The sequence below is a fragment of the Spinacia oleracea genome, chromosome 1 (genome assembly GCF_020520425.1).
Source record: "Spinacia oleracea cultivar Varoflay chromosome 1, BTI_SOV_V1, whole genome shotgun sequence".
Lineage (NCBI taxonomy): Eukaryota > Viridiplantae > Streptophyta > Magnoliopsida > Caryophyllales > Amaranthaceae > Spinacia > Spinacia oleracea.
In genome coordinates, this window is record NC_079487.1 from 35,660,491 (window position 1) to 35,677,342 (window position 16,852).

Consider the following 16,852-nt stretch of genomic DNA (forward strand, 5'->3'; position numbering starts at 1 on the left):
TGACGGTCATTTCTTGTCAAAGAGGTTCCTTGGGGATTCGCATTTTGTAATGTCCTTAATCGTGTTTGGGATCGTGCTCGTATGTGCGAGCGATCTTTGTAGTGGTATGCTGCTTTGATGAAGTCGTGGAGTGCGACTTCATTTTCCGGGCGACAAAGTTTGCTTCATTTTTCAATAATTAATACATCGAGCTTACTTTGGCCCGGATTGATCTTTTTTGACAAATAAACGCTTTTTAGTTTGAGAAACCAACGACTTGATTTTTTTGTTTTTGTGTTTCGAAGAATGACCTTGATTTTTATTTTTTCTATATTGCCTTGAAAAATGTACACATATAACATTTGTTTTCACTATTCGGGCTCCAAAGGTGCTTTGGGCTTGATCTTGATTACAGCAGGGCCTCGTGTCTACTAACACGGTTTTAGGTCCTTTCCTGCTCCGCGTTTTGAAGGACCCGGGCTTTGGGCTACATTTCTGGCGCCCCTGGCCAGGCGTTAAAGATTTGAGCGCCCAGCCTTGGGCGCTGGAAATGCTATTTTGGCAGTTTTTTTTTGTTCTGGATTTCTTAACGCATTTCCGAATGTGATTAGGATGTCACTTGATGCTTTCGTGTATATATAGGGGTTAAGTACGTCTCTCTTTTTCACCACTCTCAATCTTCCTCTCTTTTGCAATTGCTTAGCTTTTATTCTTCCCTACTCTTGCCATGTCGATTCCTCCCTTCTCCCTCCAACGAGTTGTTAGGCGTTGGCTAAGAGCCCTTAATCTTACAGAAAAGGCTTTGTTGAAAGGATACCACTTAGAGGCATTCTTAGGCTTACAACAAATTAATATTGATTATAATTTTCTGTATGCGGCCCTGAACTTTTGGAATTCTGATCACCATGTTTTTCTCTTTCGGGGCAATGAAGTATGCCCTTTGCCAGATAAATTTGTCGCGATCCTTGATTATCCTACCAATGCTACTCCTGCTACCCCTGGCACTGTTGAAGAGGGTAAAACAACTATAGGGGCTTTCCTAGGACTAGATACTAACATGCTTGCTGAGATCGTTGTGGGTGATAAGGTTAATTTGGCAAAGCTTGTAAGACATCACTTTAGACCTAGTAAAAATATGACCGACAGAAATTGAATATTCGAGCACTTGTATTCTGCTTGTTGAACCACTATTTACTGTCAAATAACAATGGCGAGTTCGGTGACATAAGGTTGATCCCCTTGATCAGCCAGATGGAGAGTTGTTATTCCATTATGCCGTTGGTTGTTGCCGAGACATTACTGAGCGCGGATGAGTTAAAAAAGGATGCCAAGTCTGGAATTTTTAAGGGGAGCCCCCTATTGCTGCAGGTAATCGATCGTTTATTCGCACATATTTTTTATTCTTTTCTTTTTTCGTTTGCCTCGACAGCCCCCTGCCTGGAGCTGATTTTCAGTGCCCAGAGCTGGGCATCGGAATTTCTGGCGCCTGGTCCTGGGCGTTGAAAGTGCGTCCCAGGCAGGACTTTCGTTTATTATTATTTTTCTGATCGTACCCGTTTTTTGCAGATTTGGCTCATGGAACGACTTAGGCTTTTAGAAGCTCCTGCGGATCCTAAACATTATCGCCCTATAGCCTTGGGTAACCGAAAGTATTTGCACCAAGGCCAGGACGAGGCCGAGTGGGCCTCCTCTTTCACTCATGGCATATGCTCTATTAAGTGGGTGGTACCGTGGTGGGTTTTGACTAATATGACGGGGGGTTCCGAGGTGTTAGTTTATGTTTCTTTGTTGGGTTTATCTCGGCCCATTTATATCTTTCCTTACCGAGTCATGCGACAATACGGCTTAAGGAAGACTATCCCATTTTCCGATACGGTACCACCTAAAGTAGCGGTCTTTTCACAAGCACGGGTTCAAGCGTGGGCTAAGTATTATGGTGGCCTCCCGCGTTGGACCGTGGCTAGAGATGGCTTTGTGGGTCTTTCCGAAAACTACAAGTTGTGGATGAGTTCCGATGATAAGGCTGTGAGAACTAAGGCTCGAAATGAAGAGTCGGCTGAGCTTTTGATACCTCGAGGTAGGGCTAAGTATGAGAGCCGTGATCCTGTTAATCCTCGCGACCATGGTATTAAGAATGTAAAAGCTCGTCCTGATCGAAAGCGAAAGGAAGTTCCTCCCCGTTCCAGTTCTAGGCCTAAGAAGGTGCCTAACATAAAGGGGCCTGCCGTTCACAAAAGAAATGCAAGCTCTCGCGGAGATCTTCGCCGGAATAATGTATGGGTTAGGAAAATTCAGCCCCTAGTAGAACCAGTGGCTAATCCAATTGATGTTGATAATCCTTCTCCTACCATTGTTTGTGCCCTTGAGGCTGAGCGGGCTATAGCTGTTCAAACTGAAAATGTTTCTGAGGCCTTGGCATCCTTTGAAGTTAGTGTCAAGGAGCCTGTTCTTATGGAGATCGATATAGGGGCAGCGCAGAAGCCTGTGGAGGTGGACCCTGCGAACATTGCACTCTACAAAACTTTATTTGATGATCCGGAAGAACTCGAGTAGTGTAGTTCTTGTTAGGGTGTAAGTGCCCTTTATTTATTTCAGTTGTGTTTGTTTTTCATTCCTTAGCACTTTTTGTTTTCCTTCTTATTATTTTTAAATATTAATAAAGGCGTAATTTTATTTTTCTTGTTTTCGTTTTGCTTCTCTTTTTTTTTATTTGCTCATTTCCAACACTTATGCACATTATATTTTTTTATTTGATTGGACCGAATCCATAAATAGGATTGCCTACATATCCTTGTTAAATAACTTTAACTTAGAATCAGGTCGCGCGTAGTTCTAGCTAGAATAAGTTCTAGGATGCCGAATTTGATAAGTATGTTCTGAGATGGAAACATATTATTTGAAACAGTAGAATAAGTGAAGTTTATTATTATTATTTTAATCTGCTGCTTTGCTGTAAAACAAAAATTTGTTTTATTTTTTGAGTACATGTATTTTGCACATCATTTTTAAATGTGTTTTTTTTTGGTACGTATATCTAAATACGTGAATACGTGTTGTACCCCCCCAAGTGTTCGTTATTTTTCCGTGTATGCGCGGATAAAATGATGAGCACTTCTGGGCAAAATTTGGCAAGCAGAGAGATTCAGCGCCCAGGCTTGGGCGTTAAAGATTTCGGCGCCCAGCTCTGGGCGTTGAAAATGATTCCTGGGGAGATTTTTTGGCGCGTTGCTTCACATGTTCTTGCATTTATTTCTTTTTCTTTGTTCCATTTTACTTTTTATTCGTCATAAATCAATTTTGACGCTATTTCGGAAGCTTTTTGGACTGTTAGCGTTAGACGCATTTTTGTCCGGATTAATTTTCTCTATTCGTGACTCGAAACGGCTTTGAAAATGGAGTTAGGGTGCGGAAGATATGAAGATCTTTGCCTAGGATTTTTTGGTGGGTTTGAAGGAAATAATGCCCTTGGTCCAAGTATGCATTCTATGTTAAGTCTAATAAATGCGGTTCAGTATTAATTAACAAGTTAATAATTCAGTGAGATCAAGTGAGCTGAATGCCTAGCTAGAGGCCGCTTCAGTTCAAGTGGAATTAATGATATTAATCCACAGCTTACTCTTGACTGAACCCGTAGGGTCACACAAATAGTACGTAAACGGATCAAGTATTTAATGGCATTAAATACTCCATCTATGAATATTCGGAACCGACGGATCTTGGTTTCAGTGGGAGCTAAGATCGTCACAGGCAAGAAATGAATACTCCGGAAACGATGATATTGCCAGAAACGGAAATATGGATCGTATCGGAAATATGAATATTATCCAAGTCGTAGATGTTGCCGGAAACGGAAACATGGTACGTATCGGAAAATATTATTGGAAATGGAAATATTACCAGAATCGGAAATATTACCGGAAACGGAAATATTGTCAGAATCGGAAATATTGCCGGAATCGGAAAATAATTCCGGAAACGGAAATATTAAATATTTGTTCGAAACGGAAATTAATTCCGGAATCGGAAATATTAAATATTGTTCGTATCGGAAATAGATTCCGGAAATGGAAATTTAATCGGAAGCGTATCGTACGAATTAGCATCGGACGAGGCTTGCCGGACGAAGGCCCAGCACGAAGCCGGGGCCATCGCCCAGCAAGCATGCGCGCCACAAGCCCAGCCAAGGCAGCGCCCAGGCCTACCGCAAGGCAGGCCCAGCGCGCGCCAAGGGCCACGGCTGCGTGGGCCGTGATGCGCGGGCTGCTGCTCGCACGCGCATGGGCAGCCCTTGTGGCTGCCGTGTGTGTGTGAGTTTGTGCTCATGCGTGATTCCTGAATCTGCAAGAGTCAGTGTATGATTAAATGTCTATTCCTAATTGGATAAATTAATTAAATAGAATTCATGTAGGATTCTAATTCCAATTAATTCGCATCCTACTAGGATTACGATTCCTTTTCCATAACTCTATAAATAAAGGCCTAGGGGTCATAATTTATACATAAGTTTTAAAGTATTCAAAAGTGAGTTTTTTGAGAGAAAATTAAAACACATCTTGCTCATAAAAGTGCCGAATTTTCTAGTACCTTAAGGGCGGTTCTAGTTGGTCAATCTTAAGGCGGATCCGGACGTGCTGTGGACTATCTACGGAGGGACGACACTTGGAGTCCTAAAAGACTTGTTCTTGTTCGGTTCGGGCGCAGCTAGGGAAGGCACGCAACAAAGAGTATGCATCTAATTATGCTATATGATTATGTGTAAATAATATGTTTCCTGGGTTAATGGTTGTTTCCGCATGATCTATGTAAATGTCATATGTATCATAACCTAACAGTGGTATCACGAGCCCCTTATTATTTTCATAATCTAAATTGCATGAACATGGTTAAATATTACAAATTTGCAAGAATTAAAAGGGGTGATTAATTTTCGTAATTGTTAATTAATTGCAAATTGCGTTTATTTAATTATATGTACGCAGTTTTTCGGCAGTTTCTTCATTACTCATCCGAATTGAGTGATTTTTGTGTCAATTCCGCATGTAAAAGGCATTCTAAAATTTTGACAAAAATATTATTTTTCTGCCGAACCCAGAATCCTCAAATTCGAAGCCTAACTATGACTTTTCGAAGGTTTTAGTTTTTCGAATGCAAAATTTCGTAAATTTAAGATGTTAAATTAAATATTTGCGATTCTTGTTGATAAATCTTGAATTTTTGATTGACCTACTGCATATGTTTAACAAGTTTGAATGCCTAGTCTTGTTAATTATGCAATCTAATTTGTAATTATGATTAATTTGTTGAAAATTAGAATAATTTAGAATTAATTTGATTTTCATAATTAATTGTAATTTAATTAGAAACCTATGATTAAAAACCACCATAAAAATTGTAAATTTACGATAAATTTTAAATTTTTATGACCTAGACTTGAATCCATAACAATCGGAAATCAATTGGATAATAAATTTTCGATTTTTTCGCCCTAAAATTATGAAATTAATAATATTTATTAATTTGTCATTAATTTTAAATATAAAATTTAAAATTTTATGCGATTCGTTCAAATAACTTGCACGCACGAAGCAATGGACGCTTCGTGTTACCCTTAAGGGGTGTTGTATAATGCGGGCATGCGACGACGAGCAAGGGAGCTCGTCGCCCGTGCGACACGAATGCAATGAGCAAGGGCGTAGTGCACGAGCACAAGGCAGCAGCCCTGCCTTGTGTCGTGTGCCACGAGCAATGAACGAATGGGCATGGGCGAAGGGCGAGCCAAGGCAGTCGCGTGTGGGCAGCAAGCGAGCTGCGCCACAACGCGCGCTGCCTCGCACAAGTGCGCGCAGCCTCGCGCGCAGCGAGCGCAAGCTCGCGTGCCACGAGCGCTGCGCCCAGCACTGCTCACGCGCGCAGCGCGCGATGTCGCTCGCCCAGCGAGCGATGTCGCGCCCCAGCGAGCGATGGCTCACGCGCGCAGCGAGCGATGTCGCGCCCCAGCGAGCGATGGCTCGAGCGCACAGCGAGCGAGCCAGCGCGCCCAGCGAGCGATCTCGCGCGCGCGCACTGCGAGCGATAGCTCGCGTGCGATGGGGCGCTGTGCGGAGGCTTGCGATAGGATAGCAGCAGCTATGCGACGAGCGCATGAGCTGCGCGCACATGGCCAGCAATGGCTGTGTGCGTGCGGCCCATGGGCGTGCAACGCGTAGGGTGTTTGCGTTACGATTAGATCGTTTTGAATGTTTAATTTGAAAATTTCAGTTCACGTAATTTTAATTAATTTTAAAATTAATAATTTGAATTTTTTTCTTGGATTTTAATTTTGAATATTATAATTATAATAAATGTTATTTATTCTAATTATTTTACTAAAATTAAAATCATGAATTAATTTAAATACGACTGAAATTAAATTAAATTTTTGGATTCAATTATAAATTTATATGAGCTTTAAATTTTAATTAAATTTGTATGTTTCCGGTTAGACTAGAAATACATTTTTATGTTTAAAATTGGTAAAGCATATGAATTTATTGGTTTAAGTGGGAGCATTTTTTAGTCATAAACTCTTGATTAGGTCTACAAATCCTTAAGGTTAAAACAACTTGATTAGAATTAATAAGGACTGAATAATTGGTAGATTATTGGTGCCCTTGATTAATTGCTGCAAATGTTTACGTGATGCATAATGTGTTTTACTAACCAGCTATGTGGGCCATTCATGATAATGAATGGGTGAATGGTATATATTGTATATGTACTGTTTTGCAGGTTATGAAGTGACTAGTATGGCCCAAATAGGATAGAAAATATGGTCTGCGTACCATTAATTTGAATGTAATTGGTCTAAAGCACCAAAGTTATTTTTCAATTCAAAATGGTCTGCGTACCATCAAATAGTTGTAATTAGTTATAGCTTATCCTATTTGAAGAAAATGGTGCCTCCCACGGAGATTTTCAAGACGGACTTTGAAGTCAAAGCTTCAAGATGAAGTCGGGCCATACTAGATCACAAATATCTTATGCATGTTTTAAGTTATTTATTGCTTTAAATATGTCTTAAAATGCATGAGATCAAAAGCTTGATTATGTTGCATGATTAAGGATTTTAGTTCACTTAAAATCTAACCAACATAGTAAGAGCCTTAAGTTCCAAACTTAAAAATTGAGTTAAAAGGTGCCATGCCAAAATATACACTTGCTTGGATATCCTTTACATCAATCTAGTAATAGTTTTCGCTCAGCGAGGTGTTACTTATTGGTCCTAAAGGGGCAAGGTACACAAATAATTGTGAGTACATGTTAGTTTTGGTGAAACTCAACGATATAAGTAAGGAGTCCTTTTATGTCGTGGCAAAATCGATAGGTTTACCTAACAAGTTCTTAGACGTACCTATCAACCAAGAGTAGTTTTTAGACTATTAGCAAAAGGCTTTTGCTTACCTAAAATGTTTTAGAATTGAGTCGACAAACTGTGCTTAATTCTTCAATGGTTTTAGGGTCTTGGAATCATTTTATTCACACCTGCCGGAACAATAAAATCGAATAAAATGCTAATAACTTGTTTGAATTGCATGGTTGCTTTAATTTCAAGTTATTATTCATGATAAATGTTTAAACTTTGCATGCTTCAATGTATGTTTATAATTAAATATCTTGCACTGCAATAAATCCTTTTAGAAAGGTAACAGTAAATTTCCTCGATTGGTAGTGAATCCAAGAACGATTCACGGAAATGAGAGAAAGTGAGCAATTTAAAATGTACGTTTCTTATAGCGACTTTTATGGTTGTTTTCGAACGTCAAAATCGAATGGCAAACCAATTGGTGCTTGTGAATTCAAAATACACTGTAGTTTTGAGATCATAAAGCATTGAGTTTAATACGCTCAGCTTTACCAATGGTTAACAACCTAATATCTTTGTCCATTTAATTCTCGAATGAGTCTAGTCCCTAGACATTCGAATAGATCGATGCTTAGAGAACTTTAGAAGCTTCTGGTAAGATCATCTAGTTGAAACAAAATATTCAACATAAATTAAAATGGTAAAGAACCTTGTTGGTGACATTGAACATGTCTAACAAAGTATAAAAGTCAACACTAAAGAATTCAATTCTTAAGACTATAAGAAAGGGTACAAGAAATAGGAAAACAAATGAACAAATGAAAGGAATTACGATTCCGTTTCTACCTATAAGTTTATATTTAAAGAGAAGTGACCTAGCAATCAAACTTCCTTGGTATCATATACCGCTTGAGGTTCTTACTTCGGTAATAACTCAAACGATGGAAGCTAGGATACACTAATGACCTACAAGTGGGAAATGAAGCATGGCAATGCTACATTAGTTGTAGGGTCATCTAGTTTGTTTTAAGTCCTTTCAAAGGCTGGAACTTAATGGCTATTTTGTTCCATAATCAGCATACCTAAATTTCTGCTTCAAACACAGAAAGACTCACATTCAGAAGAACAAAAACAATGCTTGTTTGTTTGTTTATTTGAATGAAATAGTCAATTACTGGTTGAGTCAATATGCTTGATTAAAACAAACAACTCTTTAAAGAACTTTACTAGGTTCAAATCAAACCCTTGATTTGAGTTCCATTAAATCTTTGGCATTGTTGCTTAGACCATATCAACAAGTTAACATTCATAAGCTCTATTTTGATGGACTTTTGAAAGTTGGTTGATTTCTAGATCAACTTAAGACAAGCTAGTCTTACTTGTTGAAAGTAACAAAGAATATGAACTATTGTTAGAACGCCTAGACGATAGAGTTCAAAGCTAAAGAAAGATTTTATGACTTTATTATTTCACATGGATTTGAGTGAATATAGGTTTATTTACTCAAATGTGATATAAGTTGAATCTGTTTGGCTAGTTCAAAGATTCAGAAGTATAAAATCCACTTGGCAAGAAATCATAAAGATCTAGGTTAGATCATGTTGATGATTACTTGAGACCAAATATGATCATCAATGATTGTGTGTTGTAATTTCACAATCTAGCTCCATAAGATATGGCATATCTACGTTGGAATGATCGAAGTCAATTAGTACTTGATTCGATCAATGATGAATCATAAAGACTTTTCCTATAATTTCTAAAACAAAATGCTCAACTACCACCAAACTAAACCAAATTCGTCAAAGCTATTGAAAAGTAATTTCAGAATATCTTTTCATAATATATCTAAAGAGTTCCTAAACTCAGTGGGAGCTTAGTGTTTGTTATTCAACAAACTAAGGCCCAAGTATAGATATATGTTTCATTGTGATTTATTCAAATGAGACACAAGGGTATTGTTTCTACCACGAATTTTTTGAGAACATAATGTTTGTTTGCTCGAAATAATGTCCTTTTGGAGATTCGTTTCCAAAATGACAAGTGGGAGAAAATAGACCTCGAAAGTTTTCGAGGCAAACAACAAACATAAACGGACATTCCGGAGGCTTTTCGAAGTGCTTCAGAAAATCCGAACTTATTCTTTAAGACTTTAGAAGTGGCTTTAAAGAATAGACATCTCTTAGAAGACTTTACAAGTGCTTCAAGGAGAACAGAATATTCAAAGGACTTTCAAGTGGCTATTGATATTCTATTGTTTGATGTTCTATACCCAAGTAGGCATAGAATTCAAGTCACTGAAACTATGAGATTCTTCTATTAGATAGTGAAGAAACATAGAGATCAGGTCAATGAAACTATGAGATTCTTCTATTAAATAGTGAAGAAACCTACAACTTGCAGTCAAACTATTATCATATAGATTAATGAGTTTGTGACTTGTAAGAAAGCTATGACGAAATATAGATTCCCTAAAATGGTTAGAGGCCATATATAGACTATATGTTTAAATGGTTAGAGGCCATAAAACATACTCAATGTTTTGATGACAAAATTAAAAATTTTGTTGATTTGCAAGAATAGTTTCACATCTATTGGTTGCAAGTTTGTTTTAAGGATAAAAACCATCAAACATGAAATTGTGTTCACACGCAAAGCTAGATTAGTTGCTAAAGGTTACAAGCAAATTCATGACATGGATTGTGTTGAAACCTCATGCATAATCGTAATGCTCAAGTCTATAAATCAAGCAATGATTGCATATTGGTACATATGGCAATTGGATGACAAAACATATTCCTCAATCAAATGTTGGAAGAAAACTATGTACATGGTATGTCATAGGATTTGTGGATCCAAATAAATGCTTGAAAAGAAAAGCTAGTTTATAAAATCTAAGTACAGATTTAAGCAAGCAACTGGGAATTGGAATTGTATTTTAGTGAAGCTAATAAGTATTTTAGTTTCATAAAATATACATGATTCTTATAGATATATAAGAAGTTTAGTGGGAGTACATAAAACTTAATTGGTCCTATGTGTATCACACACATATCTCTCTATTGTGAAATAACATTCAAATGCTAATGACTTAGATTTGAAATTATTCATCAATAATGGACCATGGCGAGACTTAGTACATATTGGGTATTAAGATCTATTTACAAAGATCTTATAATATTGTTTTAGATTAAGTAATGGCATTTACTAAATCAAACACGAAAGTCTCCATTGGAGATATTCGACCCATGTGAATAAATCTAAGTAAAGAATGTTTGAACTATGTATAAGCATTTACTAAGTTAAACATCAAAGAGTCTAAATGAGATTCTTAACCTATATTATATGTCAAAGAATTTAGCTGGATTCAGTATCTACTAAAATTGAATGAGCTAAAGTTACATGAATAGAATTCAATTGGGAATTATTCTGCAAAAGAATTTATCATGTATGATATAATATGAGGATCGCCAAAAACGTATCGTATGACTTTAGGCATGACGAACATATACCAATCTCTATTGATCTAAGTGAAGATCAACTAGATTGAGATCAAGAATACTTATGGTACTTGAAAAGGTACATAGGAATAGTTCTTGATTCAAGGAAATAAAGATATGCTAAATATTGATGCTACACGCATAAACACTGGCAAAGGATCAAGCAAGACCCTTTGGAGTTAACCATTGATAAGGACGAGCTATAGAGCATCGTGTTTTGAAATGGCAACATGGATTGGAGACCATGAGTTGTTGCGTGGGAAATTAAAATATTAATTTCTATGTTCTAAGATATAGTTGGAGAGTCTTCCACATATCTATGAACTGCTTGGATAGGTAAATCCAAACAAAGCATCACTAGCAACCTATGCAGTTGAAGTAAAAGTAATTATTGCCTAAGAAGCAATAAAACAGGGTTGTTTAAAGAGTTCTTCACTGAACTTGGGAAGATCACCTATCTGTTGGCTTGATGGTTCTTCATTGAAAAATGCGTAGAACCACTCTTGAAGCAAGAAAAAGGTCTGCTAACTTGATGGTTCTTCATTGAGAAATGCGTAGAACCACCATTGTAGCGAGAAAGACTAGATCACAAAATAAACATACTCAAAAGATCTTATCATCTATCTCGAAGAACATTCGATGAAAAGGATATTAAGATTGGCAAAGCATGATAACTAAACCTATGCAACAAGTGAGAAGCAACACTTACATTGTAGCACTGGAAATCAAGCATAGCTTTGAATTCCATGAATTGTTTTAGAAAATGGGTTTGAGGCCCATGGTTATAAAACATTGGGGTTGAACATTTATCATATATGAAATGTATTTTCATATTCCATTTAATCTTGGTTTAGTATTAAATGATGAGTCCCTTCAATTTGACGATATATTCAAGATAGACTGTCAGGACCAGTCCTGTGACTAAGAAATGTCTGTCAAGTGAACTTGAATGTCAAAGATTGAAAATGGTCCCTAATCGGAGTTTTCTATAAAGTTGGACGCATAGAAAACGTTAGACGATTAGAATGCAAGATGACTAGTAGTTCTGTTTCTTGAACTATGTGGACATGGCAATGTCATAATCATTTGCATAGATACTTACTTTGGGAAGACTAGTATCGGACAAGACCTATGAAACTTTACTGTAAGAGATGAAAATCTGTCATGAGTAAATTTCATTAAATTATTAGACACTAAATCCTCAATACCTGAGTGATTTGAGATTACTTGTTTGAGAACTGGTTGCTTTGACGTTGACCAACCGTCGCACCGTAAAAGGAGGCTATAAAGGCAACGCTCAGGTAATCACCTATCAAACGAAGTCTAATCTCAAGATCGCAAGATTGGGATTGTCCTCCCATAAATCGGGATGAGATGCTTAAAAGTTGTACAAGGCCACTCGGAGAGCTAGAAACTGTGAAATGCATGGCCGTGCTCGGATGAATCATAGGCTATGATTATCTGTTTATTTGATCAGTTGAACTCTGAAACCGAGGAACACCTCTGGACATAATAAGGATGACAACTCTTACCTTATGTTCAAGAGCAAGCATCGAGCGACAAAGGAATTAGGAAATGCACACTTGTCCCTAAGGACAAGTGGGAGACTGAAGGAAATAATGCCCTTGGTCCAAGTATGCATTCTATGTTAAGTCTAATAAATGCGGTTCAGTATTAATTAACAAGTTAATAATTCAGTGAGATCAAGTGAGCTGAATGCCTAGCTAGAGGCCGCTTCAGTTCAAGTGGAATTAATGATATTAATCCACAGCTTACTCTTGACTGAACCCGTAGGGTCACACAAATAGTACGTAAACGGATCAAGTATTTAATGGCATTAAATACTCCATCTATGAATATTCGGAACCGACGGATCTTGGTTTCAGTGGGAGCTAAGATCGTCACAGGCAAGAAATGAATACTCCGGAAACGATGATATTGCCAGAAACGGAAATATGGATCGTATCGGAAATATGAATATTATCCAAGTCGTAGATGTTGCCGGAAACGGAAACATGGTACGTATCGGAAAATATTATTGGAAATGGAAATATTACCAGAATCGGAAATATTACCGGAAACGGAAATATTGTCAGAATCGGAAATATTGCCGGAATCGGAAAATAATTCCGGAAACGGAAATATTAAATATTTGTTCGAAACGGAAATTAATTCCGGAATCGGAAATATTAAATATTGTTCGTATCGGAAATAGATTCCGGAAATGGAAATTTAATCGGAAGCGTATCGTACGAATTAGCATCGGACGAGGCTTGCCGGACGAAGGCCCAGCACGAAGCCGGGGCCATCGCCCAGCAAGCATGCGCGCCACAAGCCCAGCCAAGGCAGCGCCCAGGCCTACCGCAAGGCAGGCCCAGCGCGCGCCAAGGGCCACGGCTGCGTGGGCCGTGATGCGCGGGCTGCTGCTCGCACGCGCATGGGCAGCCCTTGTGGCTGCCGTGTGTGTGTGAGTTTGTGCTCATGCGTGATTCCTGAATCTGCAAGAGTCAGTGTATGATTAAATGTCTATTCCTAATTGGATAAATTAATTAAATAGAATTCATGTAGGATTCTAATTCCAATTAATTCGCATCCTACTAGGATTACGATTCCTTTTCCATAACTCTATAAATAAAGGCCTAGGGGTCATAATTTATACATAAGTTTCAAAGTATTCAAAAGTGAGTTTTTTGAGAGAAAATTAAAACACATCTTGCTCATAAAAGTGCCGAATTTTCTAGTACCTTAAGGGCGGTTCTAGTTGGTCAATCTTAAGGCGGATCCGGACGTGCTGTGGACTATCTACGGAGGGACGACACTTGGAGTCCTAAAAGACTTGTTCTTGTTCGGTTCGGGCGCAGCTAGGGAAGGCACGCAACAAAGAGTATGCATCTAATTATGCTATATGATTATGTGTAAATAATATGTTTCCTGGGTTAATGGTTGTTTCCGCATGATCTATGTAAATGTCATATGTATCATAACCTAACAGGGTTGAGGTGCGTGTTGTTAATGATGGGGATGATGGGGTTATGTTTTTTTTTTTTGAGCAACATTTGCATTGTTTGGATTTGATTTTTTTGGTTTCTTTGGGTTACACGGGTTTGACCTTTATGTCTTGGAAATATGAAGGGGATGGTGTGGTTTATTTTGTGGATTTTCGGGAATTGTTTTTGATGTCACGATTCAAGACCGAGTGGGCCTCGCTATTGGGCCTACAGTGGGCCGCTTCCTTATATTTTTTGATTTTTATATTTGCAAGTATGATTAGTGCTTATTTAGTGTTAGAATAATATTTTCGGAGACATTTTACGCCTTTATTAATTTGGAAAGTAAGGAAAACACACTGGAATAAATTAATCAATATTCTAAGGGTTCTTAGGACCATATCTAGAGCTTTATTCTTTCTATCATCTAAAGAACTACTAGGCGTTTTGATAAAGTGCTCTCTACGGCTCAGGCCTTGGGTTTAGTCTCGTAGAACCTTGGTCCTTCGCATGTACTCATCTTGAACTCTATTCCCTTTGCGTTGACCCACTGACATGTCTTCACCCATCCGTTCTCGGCCTCTTCTAGTGTTGATGTAGGAGCGATTAACCGAGTTGGATCGAAACCTTCATCTTGTAGAGCTAGGGTAGTCATCACAGTCTCGTCCTCCATAGGCCTCGATTCGTTAAACAATGTCCATAGAGCTTGGTTGTCCAATATTTCAACTGTTTCAGTCTGGTGAGGTGGGGTGCCTCATCCAAAGTATGACAGTCATGGAAAATTTCAAATCCAGGCTTTAGCAGGCCATCCCGAACGAAGGGTTCAGGGAAGTCACATCATGGGTGTTCTTCTCCTTCCCAGACAAACATGTCATTAAGGGTTCTTTGATATGGGGGAAGAAGGGTGGCTTGTTTTGTCTTGGCTGGCTTAAGGCGTAGCCTAGATAAGTGGTCAGCAATATCTTCCTCCGTTGGTTGATAGCCTAGGCCAAAGGGAGTAGATTTGTTAGGTGGGGGATGGAACATGTAGTTCTTCTTCCTTATGCCCAATGGAGTTCCCGGGAAATAGCCTTGAGCTAGAAAAATTTTAGGGATGACCCGGGATGCACGCGGATCTAGAAATGCTAAATTATAGTCCTCAATGACTTGGATGGCTTCATCCACTTTAAAACCGTAAAGGTCTTCTGCAGTTTCGGCCGTTCCAACCATAGTACAACTGGCGTCGAGAGAAGGGGCGCATATTTCCAGAATTACCCCGTTATGGTTAAGTTTAACCATTTGGTGCAAGGTAGAAGCCACACCTCCTAAGTCATGGAGCCAAGGGCGTCCTAAGAGGAGGTTGAAAGTGGGCTTGATGTCGATTATTTGAAACTCCGTGGTACGTGCCACGGGCCCGGTTTGTATTGTGAGGTTGATTTTTCCCAACAAAGGCCTTCGAGAGTTATCATAAGCTCGTACCCCTTGCGTGGAGGTTTGGAAGTCATCGCTTCCTAGCCCCAAGCAATGGGCGGTTCGCAATGGGCAGACATTTACCGCTGAACTGTTATCTACGAGTCCTAGGGGGATGTTTTGTCCTTTGCATCCAACCACTAGATAGAGGGCCTTATTGTGGGCGCCTCCTTCTTTAGGTAAGTCTTTGTCAGTAAAAACTATTGATTTTTCCTCAACATCTCTTGTGATGTGGTTAACCAACGAGTCAGGTGTGATGTCCGTAGGGACTGAGATGAGGTCAAGTACGTGAGCGAATAAGTTTTTCACGATGTTCCTTTGAAGTGCACATGAGATCCCAGATGGTAATCTCGGCTTTAGTTCTTTTTAGTTGCTTCAAGAGAGGATTTTCGATTACTTCTGCGACGGTGGTGTGCCATATGTTTTCAGGAGTCTGTCTGACTGGGATGTCGTCCCCGGGAGGTGGGCGAATATCCTGTTGGTATACCCTTCCGGACCGAGTGAGATTGTCAACTTCGGGCTCTTGAGGGGTGGTGTCAATGGAGCATGCCCAGGCAAAGTTTCAGTAAAGAGGTCCTGGCCCGATACTTGAGACAGGTAGACATCTTCCGCATCATCATCCCACACACCGCACACTTCTCTCTCGATTTGATCCATAGGGACTATGGCGAGTGGTGCACCTTGAGGCGTAATATACACCGTAGGATCAAAGTTCTTATTTTCTGGTTGATCGAGAGATGTGACAAGAACCGAGTGGGCTCTTGTTGTTGTTGGGTTTGTCAACGTTAGGGAGAGGTATTACTTCATCCTCTATCATATCTTGGATCGTGTTTTTTAGATTCCAGCAGTTTTCAGTATCGTGCCCATTTCCCTGATGGAATTTGCAATAGGTGACCTCGACCCAATATTTATTTTTGACTGAAGGGTCGGGTGTGGGGCCTATGGGCCTTAGCTTTCCTTGATTGGTTAGTCTTTGGAAGGCTTGTACCAGAGTCGACCCGAGTGGGGCAAACTTTCGATCTCGGGTCCACCTTCCAGGGCTACTTCGGGTTGGGGTTTCTTCTACGGCGTGGACTTCTTGGGCTTGAGGCGTGTGGCCCCTGTTGTAGGTGTTACTTTTGTACGCGGGCTTGCTTTGTACTGTTTTTGCGAGGTCATCCTCGATCTTTGTTCCTACATCATAAACCCTTTTGAAGGTATCAAGGCCCAAGTACCTAAGGTGTTGTTTATAAGCTGGGTCTAGGTTGTCAATGAATTTTTGGACCAATTCAGTTTCAGGAGGCCTATTGATTAGTTGGGCCGCTTGGTCTCTCCATCTAGCAAAATAGGTCGTGAAACCTTCATTTTTCTTTTGGAAGAGGACTTCGAACTCGCGCATGGTGACTTGAAAATCCATGTTTGACGAGTATTGCTTGATGAAGACATTGACAAAGTCCTCCCAAGTGGGGAAGAGCTTAGGGTCCTGGTGGTAGTACCATTTAAGTGGCACAGGTTCCAAGGACAAAGGAAAGGCAGGCAAATACATGGACTTGTCCACACATTTCAAGTTCATGGCATTCACGAAGCTCAAGAGATGATCACGGGGATTGTCCGTG